The following is an 18,399-nucleotide window of genomic DNA, read 5'->3' on the forward strand; positions in this document are numbered from 1 at the left end:
ACTTCAAATATATTGAAAAGGAGTTCAGCAAATACTGCAAGTGGTGGAGAAAACTTTATTGTGTTTTTCCTTACTGATTCTTCTCCACTTTTCAGTCTGCAAATCACAGGGTATTTAAAGCACAAAGACTCTGTGCTCCATGCTCCTAAAAAGCTCAATGTGAATTTGGGCAAACAGAAGAGGAAGAAAGCAGTTTTGGTCAGATTTTCATTTTTGAAAGTTTAGATAAATATTTGCAGTTGGTGGTGAGAAGCCAGGCCAGGATGGGATGGAAAAAAGGGATCTTGTAGTATCCATGCCTTGGGGAAAATGGGACTTGAGAGGCCCAGAGTGCTCTGACCTCCCTTGGAGATCAAAGGGAGCAGTGGTTGGGTGATGGTTGGGTTGCAGGAGCTTGGTGTGCACTGCAGGGTTCTGTACCTGCTGCCATGCTGGGGAGCTCCTACCAAATACATTCATTTGTGGGATTTTTCTCATCCACGTAGTTTCTGTTCTGGTTTCCTTTTCCCTCCCACTTTGGGGCTTCTTTGATCTTCCAGTCGCAGCCTCCTCTTAGAGCTGCTGTTAGAGTACACACTGAATGTCCAGGTTAAGGAGTTGGCATTATGGAAAATGAAATTATTTGGATAAATACCTGATCCACGCTGGCGATTGGCCCTGTGTCAATCCCAGGAGTTGGTGGGAAGTCCCATGGTTCCAGTCCCATGGGCAAACCAGGGCTCTGTGTCCCAGTTCCTCCGGGCTGGCTGATGGACATGCCAGGAACTTCTCCATCTCCAGATCCATGGTGATGATGATGTTTGGGAAACCCTTTGAGACCATGGCTTGGAGGGTGCCAGAGGAAGGTGAAAGGCTGTCTGAGTGTGTGCTTGCTGGGAAGCCACAGGCATGGTGTGGTCACCAAGTCCATCTGTCCCTCCTGTGCCCAGGGCTTCAGGGTTTGAGCCCAGCAGGCTTTGTAAACTGCTGTGGTTTTTTGAACTGTGGAGAACCTGATTTCCTTGTGTGTAGTGAAAAGGGTTTTTTCTTTTTTTAAACAGTTGTTGAAAAATCTCTGAAATGCTTCGAGCTAACATCTTAATGTATTTATGACATTAGCTGCTTCTGCTCCAGAACAGTTGCTCTCAATCTCTTTGAGCCTGGCTGTTATTTTGAACATGACTAATTCCCTGAGTGACTAAGCTCTTAGATAATAGGAAAAATTCATCAAGTTTTCTCGGTCTCCAATAGTTTCTATTGTTATGAAAAGACATCTTATGAAAAAAAAAATAAAATAAAAGTTGCCTATTATGTAATGTGGGCAGGGGAAGGCAAGGAGAGCTTTGTGTGAGAGTGGCAGCAGTGTCACATCTGGGAGCCAGTTTCAGGCTGCCAGATCTCTGCCTCGACCTCGTAGGAAGGTGTGGGTGAGAAGTAAAGCCCAGTTACTGGTCCGGGGCTCTGGTGAGCCCACACTGAGCCCAGAAAAGTCCATTCCTGTGTGCAGCTGTGGTCTGTTCAGAGGGGATCCCAGCTTCTGCCTGCCCAGCTCATCCTGTTACAGAACCCCTTGGGTTTAACCCAAGGTCATATTGGGCATGCAGGAGGTTACCCCGTGCCCTCTCTGCTTTAGGTGTTTCCAGACAGAGGTGCTCTGCAATCTGCAGGCCACATTTTGGAGAGCACAGTGAACCTTAGCTCTGTCCCACTGAATTTCTACCTTGCTGCTGCTGCTGCTGCTGCTGCTGAGGGTTGCAGAACTGCAGTTTGTGCTTTGTGAAGAACAACCCCAGGTTATTTCCCTGCTCATTGTGTTCAGCCCGTGTCCTCCAGCAGGCAGGCTTATCCCTGTGATCCCACGCAGCCAGCGTCCCTTTGGCTCGCCCTGGTGGCACATTGTCACTGCCAGGCAGTGGGAGGGCAGTGCTGGGCCTTCCTGGAAGGCTCCTGTGGAGCATCAGAAGGGACCACAGCCTGTGCTGGCTCTGGCTGCAAGCAGTCCCAGGGAGCCAGGGTGGAACGGGAGGTGAAGGCTGCTGGGATTTGTTTGGAGAAAGGGGAAACAAAGAAAGAAAGAAAAAAGCTAGGAAATGATTTTTCCTTTTTAATGCTGATAAAAACGAGTGGTTTGTGTTCTGTTCACACATCGACTGATACCCAGCTGGAAATTCTCCTTCATGAGGTTGTCTCATGTTGTTTTCTCCATTAAAAGAGTGCCAGAATCACTAGGTTGTTCTCTTGCCTGTTTTGGGAGGCAGAGAAAGGGGAGAAAATGCTTTGTTTGAGATGCGTCTAATTCTCTAGGTTAATTTGTGTGAAGAACATGACACCCATGGCTCAGCTTCTTAATAAGATGCTTTTTTCTTTACTCAATATCTTGACAAGGAGAAATCCAGGAAAGCCAAGGCCAACAGTGTCTCAGAAGGGGTATGAGAAGGGCTGTAAGGAGTCGCAGGAGATTTTTTTCCCTCTTCATCCTTCTTGCCTGAAGCAGGGCTGGGGGTTCTGATCCCATCCACCACAGCCTTGTGTCAGGACTCTCAGGAAGTCGTGGGGCTGTGTCTGGGCTCAGCTTTCCTAATACCCACGTGGTGGCTAATTTCATATTTCCCTTGGAGTAAGCTCAGGCTGACAGAGTTGAAGAACAAGTCCTGAGGAGGGAACTGCATCAGGACTTCCACATTCCAAACCCTTTGTGTTCCACAGGGTCTGCTTTGGCCATACCCAGGAGCAGAAGCAGGTGGAGAGGAGTGAGGCCTGGTGCAGCAAAGCTGCTCATTCAACCCATGCTTTCTGCATGGCTGCTCAGTGCAGGCACAAAGCAGAACCAGAAACTTTTTTCTTTTCCACTTTTCCCTCTGTGGAGTTCGTGGCTCTGCTGTGTGGTGTGTGCATCAGGGATCAGGCTGTTGCCATTCTGCCCAGCATCTCTCTTGCACTGCTAATTGCTGGGCCTCTGCAGGCTGAGGCAGATGAAAACCACTCGATCAGATTTGCCTTTTAACTGCACAGGGTATATGTGAGGCATTGGATTTGCCTGTGTCCTGGCAAACCTGAAACACACCCTTTGATTTTCACAGCCAAGAGCTTTCCCTCCTCTGCCTCTGTGCAGCTGTGTTTCTCTGGGACCACACTGGGGACACTGACCCTGGATTTAGTAGGATGGTTTCTAGTGGGTGATTTTTTTTTTTTAATTTTTTTCTTCTCTTCACTTAGCACATTGTCCAGGCATGTGTAGATGTGAAAATCTCTGCAATTTAATGGCAGAACTGAGAGCAAAAGCACTGGAGCTCCTGTAAGAGTGCCTGCAGGGAGCAGGGGAAGGAAGGCACTTGTCTTGGATTTTTCTGCAGTTTGGGCTTTGCTGGTTTTCCTTGTTTCCAGGCTCAACTGCAAGCCCAGAAGCCCGAAAAGTAAAGTGAAGATGTAAATGTCTATATATTTTCTAGGCCTTTTACAAGAGCCTATGTAAGGTTAAAATGAACAACTAAACCTGATAGGTGATATTTTAAACACAATTTCCTTGGTCTGTGAAGTCTTTTCCTGTGACCAGGGTGACTGGTACTATCACATCTGTTTCCTGATGGTCTTGAGGGTTTTTTTCCTTTACTTTTTCAAAATTAGAGAGTCTGAAGATGCTTCTAGAGTGCAGGTTGGGGTGTGGAGCAGATGCAAGCAAAAGAGAAAGCACTTGCAACATGATTGCCAGGGGCATGAGGTTTTATTCTGTCTTTTAATGCTTTTCATTCAAATAAACTTAAAAATAGAAGTTTTGTTGTTCTCCCTGCGATCCAAACAAACACAATGGTAACAACCCCCAGCCTGGCTCACACTCTGTGCCATTGCAGCATGATTTGTGCAGTGTTACAAAAGCTCCAGAAACTGCTGAGGTGAGGCCATGGCTCCCTGGTGTCCCCACTTCCAGGCTGGAGCCTTGCAGCTGTGTGTGGGTGGCAGGGATGTTGGCAGGGACACATGAGGCTGTGCCAGGATGCAGGTGATACTTGGTCAGGGTGCTCTGGATACACATCTGGGTGCCTGGTAGGATGACAGTGGCAAGGCTTTGACTTTATTTCTCCCCTCACAGCATGATGCAAGTGCTTAAATTCTTTGACAGTGGGCAGAGCACCATCTGCTGAGGTGCTGGCTCTGTTTGTAGAAGGAACCAGGATTAACTGAGGTCTCCAGGTGAGGTCTAAGGCCACCTCTGGTTGGTGTCTGACACAACAGTACTGCCCTTCACTCAAGGGGTTAAACCTGGTCACCTGGAACATGGTTAGTTTTCAAGAGGGTGGTTAACCAAGGCTGGTGTAGCCTCACAACCTCCCTAGCTTACCTTTGATTGTTGTCTGGCTGTTAGTATTAATGAAATGGTTATAAATAAATCAGTCTTTACACTGGGGACACAACTGTTGTGTTGCACTTCTTGTTTTCTAAGATAAAATTAGAACTGGTGAAGAATGGGAAGGAGTTCACCCACTACATCTTGCCTGAGCTCTCTGTGTCTTTGTATGTAATACATCTACCAAGAGTCAAGCTGTGGAGGTCAATGTGATGCTTCCCATCTTTTGGTGAAATTCTTGTTGTTCTTTTTCACAGAGCACTTTGAGCAGTGACCCAGAGATGCTCAGGTCCCTCCTGGTAGCCTCTGAGCTCTGTATAATGCTCTTGGCCAGTTGGCCATACAGGTCAAGCAGCACAGCAAACTCAACCTCCAGCAGTGCCCTCTGTTCTCTAAACACTGTAAAAGTGAGCTTAAAAACTTAATCTTTGGGTTTTTTTCTTTTTCCAGCACTTTTAGCCTTGCTAAAAGAGCAGCTTGCTTCAAGGGTCTTGCTCTGCTCACTTCCTCCTCTACCTTCTCTCCCACTTCACTGCTTTGCAAGCTCTCCACTCAGCCTTTTTTTTTATTTTTTTTTTTTTTTTTCTGCAGTTCTTCTTCTGAAGACTATTTACACCTCCCCAGCTTTTGAGATCATCATCATCTTATCCTTGCCCACCTCTCCTTCTTTCCCCTTTGACTTTCTGTAATTGTATTCTATATTAGTTCTGTAAATGAATTCCTTGCTTGCCTCGCTGTGCTGTGAATTGGCTGAAACGTGTTGTGCAGTTAATGTGGAGGATGCTGGAGGAAGCTGTGCTTGTTCCAGCCACCCCACTGCTTTGTTTTCTTGTTTGTCTCTCTGGCAGAGGACACTTGAGCTGCCGTGGGAGGGAGGGCTGGGGCAGAGGACGAGGTGAGATAAAAGCTTCTAAGGAAGATGCATGGAGCAAGGCAAAAAGAAGGACAAAAGGAAGAAGTAGAGGAAGTTACTGGAAGAAAGTCCATCCATGGAAAGTTTGCACGGGAAGGATGGAGTGGGCAGGCAAGGAACTGGGAGGCTCTCTTGGCTGGGAAAATAATTGGTAACTGCCAGCACCAGCTCCCTGAGCCCGAGTTTTTACAGATATTTCTCCACTTGCATGTTCCTTAGTTGGATAAGGATTTTTATTGCCTTTGGGGGTTTTCAAAGTTTCCTGTGAAGCCAGTCTGTAAACATACAAGATTATGGAGATTCCTGAAGGAAATATTGCCCTTTGCAGCCCCTCTGCAGCTCACTGGGTGAAGGGTGGGAGCAGAAGGCTCTGTGTCAGACATGCTGTGCAGAGACAGGAGAGGCAACTCTCAGCTGAAGAAAATCCTCCTTTCTGGAAATTTAGCAAATCATAATCCCACTGGCCTTTAATCTCTGAACGCCTGCATCTTAATTCCTGGATGGATTTAGGAAAAAAACAAACCCAAAACCAACCAACCAAATACAAAACCCCAAACCAATTATTTTGATGGTCTTCTCATAATCCCTGATGGAGACCGTGAGTCAACAACCCCCACATGGGGGCTAATGCTGCAGCAGTCCCTGAGTGCCCAGGAGAGGGCACTGGGAAGGGCAGAGCAGTTGCTGTTTGTTCCTCTCTGGGGACAGTGTTAATTCAAATGAAAAGTAAATTTCTCTGATGGATTTGTGCTCCAAGAGGGAACACCAAAGACCCAAAGCAGTTCAGAACTGATGGTCACCAGCAGCTGTTTTTCCTCTGGGCTTTGGGTTTCATCCAGGCAAACACAACCATAGCTTTATGCCTGCTCAGAATTCACAAACCACCATGGGATTTGCTTGAAACTTTGGCAAATTCACCAAAATATTTAGCTCTTTTCACTGACAGATGAGTTGAGGTCCTTGTGCCAAAGCCCCAAGCTCAGCCACTGCTTGCTGCCTATGGTGTGTTTAACAGAGATCCATGGGAGGGTGAAATGAGTTGGAGTGCTTCATTCCTGCAGGAAGTGGGAGATGGAGTTAGGAAGCACAGACACCTCTGCACATCCAAGGATTTGCTGCAGTGTAGGTTGTTCATCTGCACAGGGAATCTGCACACACAGCAGGGAACTGGGGGCTGAAATCCTGTGCTGCCACACGCCTGGACCGTCCTGCCAGCTCACAGCACTCCTGTCCCTGTACTCCTGTCCTGTACATACAGGGACTCTAAAGCATTCAAATTGTAAATCCCTTCCTCCTGAGTGAGAGCTGTATTTGTTGAGCTGAAGTAGTGGGCTGTGCTAATTCCCTACAGAGATCCATTGGAGTGGGGATCACAGTCCACATGGCTGAGACCCTGTGGTAGGCACAGGAGGATTGAAAGACTTGGCAGCATCCGCTTCAGGGCTTACCTCAAAATTACCCTATTGTCATGAATGTTATTGGAGGGGCCCTTCTGATTTACTGTTATTGGGGAGCCCAGAATACACAGGCTCTCTCTGGCTAACGTGTATGGGTGGGATGAGTTAGTGGGAGCCCTGGCTCCCTTCCTTCCCTGATACACCTGCAGAAAAGGTGCTGGCAATTCCCAACTGCTTCCTCAAACGAAGAAGCCGTCGCTGATCTGGCATTACAGATTGTGCCCCAGGAAGCTACTGTAGTGTTAGGGCATGTGCTGTGCTGTAAGGGGTATTTTATATAACTATTACACATCTTGGCTTCTTTTAGCTTTAAACAGGTCAGGCTAAACTTTACAGGAAAGCATTATGTGAAGTTAAACTTGGGATGGTTTTATATAAACCCCTGACGTGTGGGTGTTCTTTTTTCAGTGAGGCTTCTAGTAGAAAGTATCACCCATTTTCCTGGTGAAATTAACATTTAGTGCATGCAGAAGGCACGGGGAATTATATAAGCTGCAAGTACTACTGGGAATACCCTGAATAGAATTCAAAACAGAAAGCTTCTCTTCAGTCAGTCTGCTTGTGCTGATCCCTCTTGGTAGCTGCTACACACATCACTGCCACTGGAACCCAATACTTGTATCTGTGTGTGCCGAGGCACCCCGTGCTTTCCTGCCTGATCTTTTGGGGTGTTTTGTTGTGGAGCAGGACCTGGGGAGAGGGGTGGTGTGGCCTGAGCCCCTCGGGGTGCAGCAGCCCCCCTTGGCCTCAGGTCAGCCCTGCTCTGGGTGGGCCTTGGGCAGCTGCACCCCACGCTCTGGCAGCTGCTAGTGACGCAGGAGCGGTGGGTGGGGAGCAGGGCAGTGGGGACCCTCCTGCCTGCAGCTGCAGGGGGCTGGCTCCATCTCCTCTATTTATAATCTCTGCCCTCCCCTGCTCTCTGACTGGCTCAGCTCTTGCAGAACGACTGCCTGAGCCCTGCCAGGCACATCGCTCGTCATGAAATCTGCCTTTTTCAGCTACGGAAGTAGCGATTGAGCATGTGTGAGAGCTACTGCACCTTTCTTTTCTTTTTTTTTTTTTTTTTTCTGGATATTTCCTAGGCCTCTGCTGCTTCTACCTCCCCAGTTATTGCTCCTTTGTCTATATGCAAAGACACAGAGGAGTTTGCCTTGAAACCCAGCGGTCCACTTCTCGTTCTTGGTGTTGAGAGGAGACAAACGGCGCAGGACAAGGCGAGGGATGGGCTGTGGCTGCCGAGGTGTCTGCAGGCCCCAGAGGCTGCTGTGGACAGGTAGAACATCTCTGCTGGGCTTCCTGTAAACCTGAGGCTGGGGTTTGGACCTCTGTGCTCACTGCGAGTTTACATGCCTCTCAGTTTGGGCCCTTTGTGAGTTTTGGAGAGGTCGCGGTTATTACTGAGACTGAACCTGGAGTTTTGTGGGTGTTTGTGGGAGTTCAGGCTTGTATTTTGGAAAAATGGCTTCTGTTGTTTTGGGAAAGGATGGTAACAACAGTAAATATTCCCCATCTATTATGTATTTGCTGTTCTGATTAGTGTAAAATTGCACCAGACTATCCTAAAATGACAACTGGATGGGAAATGCAGGCAGATCCATCACTTGGGCACAGCTTGCCATGTGTGCTAATGGGGCAGCCAGGCTGCCTGCCTGGGGCAGCTTTAAAGAAGCTTCTTATAAACATAGAGGTGAAAAAACACTTCTCTTCTGAATGAGAAAATCTGCTGGAGCAGAGTGAGGGGTCCCACTCACTGGAGACAGCCTCTGGCTTTTAGTTACCTCTTACAAGAAATAAGAAAAGAAAACAAACCACTTAATTAACCCAAAACCATTCCTATTTCTACTCTGCTCAGCACAACCCACCCTCTGCATCTGCAAACACATTGTGGCTCACAATGGAGGAGCCCTCCAGCAACCCAGACAGCAAAGGAAGGAAAATAAAACCAGCCTTGGCATCAACATCTGGGTTTTAGTGTTGGTTTGAATGGTAGGGGCATAATTCCTTCTCCAAATGTTGATGACCAAAAATACCTGCCCTGGAAGGACGGGAAGAAAGTCTGCCTCTTGCTGGCACGAGCCCACTCATTAAAAGAACAAAATCAGAGGTGGTTTGGTGTGTGTTGGCCTTGGTGTGTGTGTGTGGGAATGTCCTGGGTGTGTTCTGAGGAGCAGGAAGGTGCTGCTGATCAGCCCCGCGGCACATTTTCAGTGCCTGATGCATATGCATTGGCAGTGCTTCTGTGTTTTGTTCGTAAATTCACTTGCTTTTTCCAGCTGAATACATCTTTTTTCTGTACATGCTGCCTCTCCAGCTGCTGGTTCTGGGATCTGATGAGGTTTGGGATAGCAACTGGGCCCCTGGCCCATAAACCCTGAGCGTGTATGTGAACTTTATGTAGGAGTGAGCTTTTCTGGGTGCTGCAGAAGGAGTGAAGATCTCCCATCCTGTCCTCTCCCCACCTCCCTTTTAGACACATTGATCTGCAGAATCAGAAATGCAGTTTAACTCTTAGAGCCTACCCTGTATCTTTATGACGGGATGATGTGCACAGGGTTGGACAGAGATGATTTCCCCCTACCAAATTCCCTCCTCACCGCCTCCCAGTGAGTTCCCAAGCTCTCGAGGGTTGCCTCGCTGTTACTGAGCTGCTTTCCTTCCTCCTGATGCCCTGCCCGGTGTGAGCAGGCTCCTACCAGCCCTGCCTCTTCTCGCTGGCGTTTGAATCTCTTCCATCCCCTGCTCAGCGCAGCCGGGGCAGGGCTGTGGGGAACGGGAGCTGCAGAGCGCCCGGAGACGCCTTCCTGGAGCTCAGCCTCACCATCCCAGCACCACCAGCACCATCCCACCAGCAACGACACCACCAGCACCATCCCACCAGCAACGACACCACCAGCACCATCCCACCACCGCCGCCGCATCGCCTTCCCCGGCCCCTCGCACTGCTCGCTTTTACGAACTGGGGGGAAAAAAAACCAAACCCAAAGGCAAAGCAAACGATGCCTGCAACGCTGCTGACCGTCAGGGCGGGCGGAAGATTCGCGTCTTTGTGGAGCCGCCCGCTTCCTTTTGCGTTTGAGTGACAGCCAGATCCCTTCCTGCCTGGGCACTGATTTGTATGCGCAGGGTCCGCCCGCCTCGCACGAGAGATGCAGCCGCAGCAGCTTGCGGAGACTGTCACACTCACCCAGGCTTCTTATCTGCACTGGCTTGACGAATTAAAGCAAGCCAGCCCAGCGAGAGAGACCGGGAGAGAGGGGGGAAGAGAGAGAGAAGCTTGCAGACAGCGCTCGCTTTCTTTTCCTAAAGGAAGGATTCTGCCTCCTAAGTGCTCGCTGGTTGTGATGATGCTTCAAGTAGTGGGCTCCAGAATGAGCTAGAGACAGCAGATAGGGGGATAACTAAAAGCAGAGCACAAAGCATTACGAACAAAACCAAAAAACCAGGAACAGTTTTTCTCCTCTATTCTAGCATGGTGGATGTATGGACAGTCTTACAGAGCAGAGGTTGACTTCTCCAAATCTGCCAGCCCCCACATCTTGAACACTAACAGTGTCTGCATTGCACCATGACCTTGGATGTTCAAACGGTGGTCGTTTTTGCAGTGGATCGTGGTGCTATTGCTTGTGAATGTCATACTCATGTTCTTCCTGGGCACTCGTTAAATGGATTTTTCTCCTGAGCTGTTGGGGGCTACTAATACCACTAGCCCAATTCAACAAAGAGAGCAGAGCGAGAGAGAGAAGAGAGAGAAAGGCGAGAGAAGGAAGAGAAGAAGAAGAAGAGAGAGAAGAGAGATTTCTTAGCTGGGGGGGAACGCGTTGAGCTTCAAACATGGCCTCGCTGTGATATGTATGACGTTGGTATATTATCCTCTCCCTAAATCTTTTGTCATGTCTTGTCTTTTAAAGTATGCTGTAAGTGTAAGCTGCTTTTGGCCTGGGTTTTAAATTTGATAAAATAATAGTATCCTTTCCTATACTGTTCTGTGATAGTGAGATAGAGCTGTACAGGTTCAGTTAGAAGCCGAGTGAAAATCTCTTTCTGTGTAAGCACTGGCTGTGTTGTTTGGCTTCCTTTAAAATAGAGACTCGAGTTAACAATAAGTCATTTTGTCTGGGATTTCTAGCGAGCAGTTACTGTGCAATGTCTGTGAGTAACCATGTAGCTGCCAGGTGAGAGGTGGTGGTGTGTGCAACGGAATCGAGCTCTGGAGGTTTTAAGGGTGGGGGGGAATGAGAAATCCTATTAAAGGATTAAATCTTTGCTAAAATAACGTTCAGGTACAGAAAAAGGGAGATGAATTCTACTTACTTTATTTCTCTGTGTTACCTTGATGATCTGACTTGATTGCTTAATATTCAGCCCCAAAGCTTCCAATTCTACCTCCATGCTGATGTAGCCTAGCTTCTTTCCTTAAAGATGTGAAAGGGACCAAAACCTAACCTGCTGGGCTTTTTGTTTTTCTGTTTGTATGTGGTTTATATCTCTGCAAATTGGGAAGGAGGGATCAAGAGGAAAAGGGAATGCATGCTTTGTTTTTCTTTGCTAAAGCAACAGATACAAAGGGTTGGGTTTTGCTTTGATTTCTCTAAAAATTTAAATTTGGCTTTCTTTTCTTTCGTGTGTTTGTGTATGTATAGATATATACATACTTTTTTGTAATGTATGTAAGAAAAAATCTTTGCCACCTGAAGGATAACAGGATTTTGAGGTGGGTTGTTTTGCGTGACTTTATTTGCATTGATTTTCTTGGAAATGAAGTGCTAAGTTGTAGATTACAGGCTTGCTGAAAAGATGTCCAGGAGTTAGAGTTGTTTCTGTTGAAAGATGTCTAGACCAAAATTGCAATGTTTACAGCTTGGAAGCAGAGCTGGCGGGGGGGGGGGGGGTTCCAGCCTCAGTGCATGAAGTTTAGAGTGAATACGAAGGGAATGTCTGAAAAGAGTAATGGCTTTTCCTCTTGAAAATAAGATCTTGTACTGTGTTCCTGCTAGAAATCTTGCCGATTTTTTATGTATTATTTGTCCCCTCCCCCGGGAAAATCAGAATTGCTCAAAACAAACAAACAAAATCAGTTTGGAAATGTTTACATCTCTTGCTGATGCTCACTGGAATTATATTGCCTCGGTGATTTAACTAGTTCGTGCTAATGCCTGTCTGTGATTTATCAGATGTCATCTGCTAATCAGGCAAAAAAAGTGATTCATAAAGCCAGAGCTGGGGCTTGGAGACGTGCAGTTATTTCCATGTGAGAGTCTGCCTGCTGCAAGTTAGATGCAGAGCTGGGCATTTGACTGAGCTGATTCCTTTTCAGCTGGTGGCATGATTGGAAATTAAATTGAAGGCTCCAAATCTGGCACTTTCAGAGCGACTTTAGCTGAATTAAAGTGAAAAAAAATTTTTTTTCCTGTGCCCAGGTGGTATCTGTTGGCCCCAAAGCTGACAGGAGTGTTTAGTGGCAGGAACCCTTTTAATGGGCAGAGAAGCCAAGAGGCAGTGGTACAAACCTGGTGAAGGTGCCTGCTGGCTCTGTACCCCCATCACCTGTAGCTCTCTCTGCAAGAGGTATCAGCTCCCGTCACCAGGACTGAGTGATTCCTCTTTAAAGAAATCAACATAATAATAAATTTGATGCTGAGGATGGTTTGGGCTGGTAAGCAGCTCAAATCTGCTTTATTTCCTGTAGCTATCATGTCATTAGTTTTATAGGTTCTATATAGAATCTCCTGGAATTGTATAAATCAGCAAAGCTCACCATGGAAGGGGAATCAATCAATTGGCAGCTAAAATAATCCTTCAGTCCATTTCTAGCAACACCGATGTGGAGGAGTGAGGGTGGAAATGAGAAAAAAAACCCAAACCAGCGAGTTCCCCTGTGCCTGAATTTTCCCTCCAGGTTAGCTCTCTGGCAGGAAGCTTGCCCTTTCCATAAGATTTCTATGAGGAATGCATGGTACCTAACACGGGGTTCTGGTGGTACAAGGTGCATTATTGTGTCCTTTTCGGGAGGACTTCGGGACACATGCGTGTCAGTGTCTGTGTGTGTCCCCATGCGTGTCCCACGCATGTTACTGTGTGTGCTGGGAGCTGCCCGTTCCTCCTGGTCCCTTTGGGTGCTGTTGGTGGAGCTGGGTGTTGCTGGGGGTCTGGGGCTGGTGGGTGCATGGGGGAGTGATCCCTGGGAGCTTGTTTGGGTTTTGTCCCCTCAGAACATGCTGGAGAAATTAATGGGATTTTATGACAACTTTCTTGCCTGTCGTTCTCCCAAGGTGGGCAGGAAGAGTGTTGAGGTGAAAGTTGTGGAGTGTTTGTTATTGTAGCAGCAGCATTCCTGTTACTCAGGCTATCTGATGGAAATCTGGGAGAAAGAGAGGAAATAAGCCCAAAAGTAAGAGCTGGGGTTCCTGCTGTGCAGCTTGATCCTGCTTCCCACCTCCACTCCTCAGTGGCCACTTTTTTCAAACAGGCTCGAGCCACTGCCTCTACCCCATTTCTGTGTTTACACCTGCAGTTTTGCATTGCCCAGCCTGCAGTGGAGCCTCCAGCTGCCTGCTTTGCAGGACCTGTTAAACCAACTCCCTCTTGCCATACTTTTCAGGAGCACCTCAGCCTGTGACACCTCTGTTTGGGGTGACAGCCTTCCTAATCGCTTGCAGTAGAGCCCCTGTAGTCGTAAGTGACTGTGCTTGCAAAATTTGGGTGTGATTTGCACGCTGTACAACACCTACATGTAGTTGAGCTTTCTTGCTCCCTGAGCTCCGTGGGATGCTTTGGGTCACATGTGTGGCTGGTGGCAGTCGGGTTCCTGGGAGTAGTTGGGCCCCTGACTCCCCTCCTCTTTGGGACGTGGAGTTCTGCATGTTTGTGGGGATGCTCAGTGCCAGGGATGAGGAAGAGGATCATTACTTTAAATAAATCAAGCTGACCCTCTAAAAATGGCCCCAAGGAAAAAAAATAATCTTCATTTGAGATGCAAATAGTGTAGATAATGCTAATCTCTTTCAGTGATGCTCCTGTGTATTGCTAAGGCTGGGTGATGGGAGACCAGCCTTGCTGTTTGTTGCTTTAAAGATTCAATGTTATTTGCCACAGGATTCATGAAATGCCTCTGACTGTATCATAGCAACCCTGTTTCCACAGTCCATAAAAAGTTTCCTCCTCAGCAGCAATCCGCTGCCTTGAAGTCTGGCACCTCCTCCCTGGGCAGGGAGCACCTCCTCTTGGATGCTTGAGGAAGCAGGACGTTCATGTGTGTATCCTGTCTTCGCTGTCATTTGAAAGCTAATAAGAGGCTTCCTTTTATTTTTTTAAGTCTTTCTCCCCCTGACAATGTTTCCCACCTCTGTTTTAAAACTCCATGTCGAACTGGGGCGGGGGACACTTAAAGGGGACGGGTAGCTCGGAGGTTCTGACGTGATGTTGTCTGTCCGCCATTTGATTTTCCCCCGGGTGCGCACAGAGACTGTGCTCATGCTTTGTAGTGCCTGAAGTCTGCCCAGATCCAAGCCTTCTGTGGGAATGCAGAGGTGCTTCCTCTCCCATAGATGAACGTGGTTAAGAGCTGCATGTTCACCTGACTCTGCCCCCATCTGTTTGCATAATGTGGTTATATTTCTTTTTTCAGGTATTCAGTACACAGCCCAACTGCTGTGTATAATGTCTGAAGGAAAATTGCCAAAAATCCATGTAAGTTTTTTTTTTTGTTTGTTTGTTGTTTGGTTTGTTTAATTTGTGACTGGAATCCCTCTCCTGGATGTTGTCCATTTCATTTTCTTGTCGTTCTTTGATTCCTGGATGTGATGAATACTGGTTGTGATGGGAGATCCCGTTGCTCCTTGTGCACAGCTCTTGCTTGCTTTGTCTGTCTGTCTCATGCCTGTGTTGTATCTCTCTGTGGATGTTGCTGAAAATCTCTGGAAATGCCTCAGTTGGTGAGGAGGGGTCTGGGCTCCGCAGTGCGATGTGCAGCTCAGCTGAGTGGCTGCTCCTCTGCACCGCCGAGTTCCCAGCTAACGGGGCGCAGCTGTTTTGGTACAGCACAGGGTTTGGTTAGGTGGGAAATCTCCAACGAGCAGAAGTTAAGGAAGCTCGAGGAAAACTCCCGGTTGTGTAGGTGACTGTGTACTAATTGTGCTGTTGTGGTGAGGGTGTTAGTTCAGGGGTTACGGCCCCGGCAGAGGGGAGTTTCTGCCGTGTCCTGCTTTTGCCACTGTCTAACCCTATGGCCTCGGGCATGTTCCTTCATTGCTTTGTGACTCTCCCTCAGCTGGAAGAACATCACTCAGTACCGAGGTGTAGCCAAGACTGATTGACTCCAATTCTTCCCTTTTTGCATCGTTCTGTAGCTGCAAAGTGTTGTTGTTGTTCTGGTGAAGGGGCAGGGGTGTGATGGGACAGGGGACAACGTGTGTGTGCCCTGTGTTGGCCAGCTCTGCCTGGCTGGGGTTTGCCTGTAGTCAGCAAGTGTGTGGTTTATGCTTCTCACTAAAAATACATTCTCTTGAAGAAAGAGTTGCTGGAGGAACCATCATTTTTTTTTTTTAATTTATTGTATTGCTTATGGTTGAATTTCTTTCCAGAGTGGAAATGAGTCTTAATCTGATGAAGCCAGCAGACAGCTGGTGGTCTCTAACCCACTGTCCAGCAAAGGACCATGCAGCCTCGACTGCGTGGTTCCAGGTTTCGTAGAGGTGATGATGGTGTTCAATGGGACAGCTGAGCTCGGGGCAAGGAGCCCCAGACTCTCCTCTTGATGAACAGGCCTAAAAGCTTTACCACTCGACTTAAAGAGTGGTACAGAGGGCCTTAGGAGGGGAAGGAGCACCGACGTGAAGGTATTTAAAGAATTAACTCTGGATTTCAATGGGAAATTTCATAGGAGCGTGCAGCTTTGGGGAGCTCCCCTGCTCCCACCACAGAGCCAGGGGAAACTGAGGCACACGATGGTGAGAGGGTGAAGTGGGGGTTAGGAGCTGGAGCAGAGCTTGGGGTGGCCCCTGGGCTACACTGGCTTCTGACTCGTTGGCTTTTATTCTATCCATAGCCTGTGAGAGGGTCCAGGGCAGTCGGGGCAGCCTGGAGGAGGATCTGTTCTAGAGGATTTCTGCGTAGCAGACAAGGCTGTCCGTGCCCATGTGGAAAGGTCCGTGTGGTTTAGTGCTGCCCCTCTTTCCTTCCCATCAGCCGAGACATATAGAACGTAACATATAGACAGCATACAGAACGTAGCATACAGACTGCTGCCAAGCTCCGGGCTGCTATTTTCGGCAGCATCTCTGGGTGCGTGAAGCCGGGGCTGCGCCGGGAGCTGCTCGGCTCTGCCCTCCCTGGATGCTGTTCCTCTAGGGGATGGGCTGTTCCTCAGGGGATGGGCTGTTCCTCAGGGGGATGGGCTGTTCCTCCGGGGATGGGCTGTTCCTCCGGGGGATGGCTGTTCCCCAGGGGGATGGGCTGTTCCCCTGGGGATGGGCTGTTCCTCAGGGGATGGGCTGTTCCTCGGGGGATGGGCTGTTCCCCAGGGGGATGGGCTGTTCCTCAGGGGATGGGCTGTTCCTCAGGGGATGGGCTGTTCCTCTGGGGGGTGCCTCCCTCTAGGACCTGACCCGGACTTGCAGGGCAGACCCTGGTGGCTCCCGTGGCAGCCCTACAGCTGGGGTCTGGGTGGCATCTCCCATTGCTACAACAAGGGGTGAGGACACCCGGCCTGGCAGCCTGTCCCTTTTTTCTTAATTTTCCTTTTTTTTTTTTTTTAAATAAAATCCAGAGCTAATTTCTAGGTCATTTGTTGTTATTAGATTCTCTCAGTGCCCAGCACAAGCAGGCAGCTGTGTGTTTCAGCTCAGCTGCTGTGCCGCAGGGGTCAGGGCTGTGTGGATGGGGTGTCCTTCCCACTCCGTATCCAGCAGGGAATGCAGTGTCCCCAACTGTCCTGTTGCCTCTCAAAGCCGTGGCTTCTGTCCTCAGCTCTGGTCTTCCAGTGATGACCTTTGTCAGGATCATGTCCTGCCTGGAATGATGAGGATAATTGTCATCAGGGTTGTGACCGGAGCATCCTGGATATGCCCCCCACCACCAGAGCCCTCCCTGCTGCCAAGCAGGATCTCTCTGCTGTTGCTGATGGGGTTTGTTTGCATCCCTTCCCTCCCCATCCTCGGGATGTTTGCCCCCGGGGTGTCTGTTCCTGGCTCCTCAAGCTGCTGTGAAGGATCTCAGAGCTCCTGGCTTTGGCCGTGGTTGCAGCTCACACTCAGAAGCTGCTGAGAGGGGGATCAGCTGAACTACGAGGGGTTTGAAAGCAGCAAAAATCCAAACTGTGTAAGGGGTGTCTCTTAGAATTGGAAAAATTGCATTACGGCCTCAGCTCCACAAATATAAACAGAGAAATACCCTAAGGCTCTGTCTCCTGCCCTGATCAGCAGTGAACTGATTTGCTGGGTGCATCAGTAGAAAAGTTTTGTCAAGTAAAATAGTTCTGTTTGAAAAAACCCATCAGGCTCCTGTTGGCATTATCAGAAAGCAGTTTTTTCAAAGGATTTCTGGGGACCACGTCGCTCACGCTGCTTCTGGTGCTTCCACTCTCCTGTATTGTATTCAGTGTATCTGACAAGATTTTCTGTAATAGGTTGTGCACTGAAGTTTCTGTTCTGATACCAAATTTAGGGAAAGTGTGTTATCTAAAATTCTTTCTTCTTGGTGCGATAAGGTGCTGATTAATTTTATGCAACTCTCTTTCCTTATCTAGTTGGGCTGCAGTGAGTTTTAGTGTAATCTTGGAAAAGTGCGATCCATCTTTAATGTTTGTTTTTAAGGTTTATTCCAAAGCCTTTTATGCATGCTGGATGTTTGGTCTTTTATGAAGTTCTGTGAGAATTAAGTTAAAAAGTAACAATTACAGAACAGGTTTTGAATCCAGATGAAACGTTTTAAAGTTTCTGTCAGACAAGAAAGAGCCTCCTTTACATGGCAGTTGACTCTGATGTCGTTTCAGATATTAAATTAGAATTGCATTACTCCAGTGCTGCTCATACAGAAGCTGGGTGTGTAAAACAGAGGCTGCTGAGAGGTTTTGTCTGCAGGACAGTGCTGGTGGGTGTACCTGCCTGGCAGGGGCAAGGGAGAGGGACTGCTCCTCTCCACAGGCACATGCAAGGGTAGGAGAGGGGGGGAGAGGAAGAAGTAAGGGGACAGGGAGAGGGTCTGCCTTGAGTGCGGGAGCAGGAGTTGACATCTGGATGGATTGTCAGTCTCTGGTGGCCCAGGGGAGATGAATCTTTCACATGATGCCCAGCAGCAGATCAGCCACATCTCCTGGCCATTTGAGGGGTTTGCAGAAGCATCTGAAAATTCTTTCCAAATGAATTAAAAGTACACAAGAGTGCAGAGCCAGGAAGCTAAACCCTCACAAACCTGCGGGCTGGGAACAGAGAGGCTTAAGACTAACTGGCTGCTTCAGAATTCCAGCTCTTCAACCAGGAGCAGCCTGGCTTCTTTTGGTTCATACTTGGAGCCTGGGAGTGTGCTCAAGACCCTCAATTTATGAAATTCAGAAGACTCTGACCTCACCCCCACTAGCACCCTGCTGCAGGAGTGGGTGCTGAGGAGCCGGGTGCTGGTGCCATCCCCCCTGAGATGGGATGGCCCTCTCAGCCCACTGCCATTTGCAAATCATCACAGTGGCCCCAAAAAGCCATTTTTCCAGCTCAGTTTTA

At 48.3% G+C, this 18,399-nt stretch overlaps 1 protein-coding gene across 5 annotated transcripts in view; it reads left to right on the plus strand.

Moving 5' to 3' along the window:
• Nucleotides 1-18,399, plus strand: part of ARHGEF9 (Cdc42 guanine nucleotide exchange factor 9) — a 171,893-nt gene that overhangs the window by 70,996 nt on the left and 82,498 nt on the right. The window contains exon 1 of one of the 5 annotated variants that reach the window (XM_030449339.1): nucleotides 7,613-7,964. The exons of the other annotated variants lie outside the window; for them this stretch is intronic. The gene's annotated coding sequence lies outside the window, so the exon portion shown is untranslated. Of the gene's footprint in view, nucleotides 1-7,612; nucleotides 7,965-18,399 lie in introns of those variants that run through there. 5 annotated transcript variants of the gene reach the window in all.

This window comes from Calypte anna, chromosome 4, assembly GCF_003957555.1.
Source record: "Calypte anna isolate BGI_N300 chromosome 4, bCalAnn1_v1.p, whole genome shotgun sequence".
Classification (NCBI taxonomy): Eukaryota; Metazoa; Chordata; class Aves; order Apodiformes; family Trochilidae; genus Calypte; species Calypte anna.